We start from the raw sequence: 753 nt of genomic DNA, 5'->3' as shown, positions 1-753 counted from the left end.
TGTATAAGAGTGAAAAGAAAAAAAAAAAGAAATAATATAGAAAAACTAGAAGAGAAAGAAGAAATAGATGAGGGCCCCCCTTAATTAGGGGAAGGCATAGATAAGAGATAGAATATAACAGAAATGGAAAAAGACACCAAATGTTTTCTCTTTGTCTTGCATTATGCCAAGCACGCGTACTAGTCAAAGGATATTCACATAAAAAGATTTTTCTTATGATCGATAACTCTTTAATTAGTAAAATATTTAGGTATCACTTTAACTATAATTATTTCCATCTTATTTAATATCTAATGTTATCATGGTGTTATCTAATATTACTAATATCTTTAAATTTTATAGGCAAATTTTATCGCATTATCATTAGACGGACTATATTATATAGAATAAAGTGTTAGACGACAAAACATAAAATGTGATCGAAATAAATAGATGAATGATCATACATATATGAACAAAATAAATAACAAAAATATAAAAAAAAAATTGAAATATGGCCTATTATAAGAAAATAATAAAATTTTATTTTGGATATAATTTGGACATGAAAAAAAAGATTAACAGAATATCTGATTACAAAAGTGAATGAGATATAATGTAGACAGAAGATAAATAATAAAAAGCAATCCAAAAAAATTATTAAAAAATATCTACATATAAATAGTTTTACTACAGACATAATAATATAATAGAACATAATAATATTATTTGATTTATATAGTCAACCCTATTTAGTGAATAATTTTATTGTTG

The sequence above is a fragment of the Arachis ipaensis genome, chromosome B05 (assembly GCF_000816755.2).
Source record: "Arachis ipaensis cultivar K30076 chromosome B05, Araip1.1, whole genome shotgun sequence".
Taxonomy (NCBI): Eukaryota; Viridiplantae; Streptophyta; class Magnoliopsida; order Fabales; family Fabaceae; genus Arachis; species Arachis ipaensis.
Note: the sequence above shows the minus strand (reverse complement) of the source record.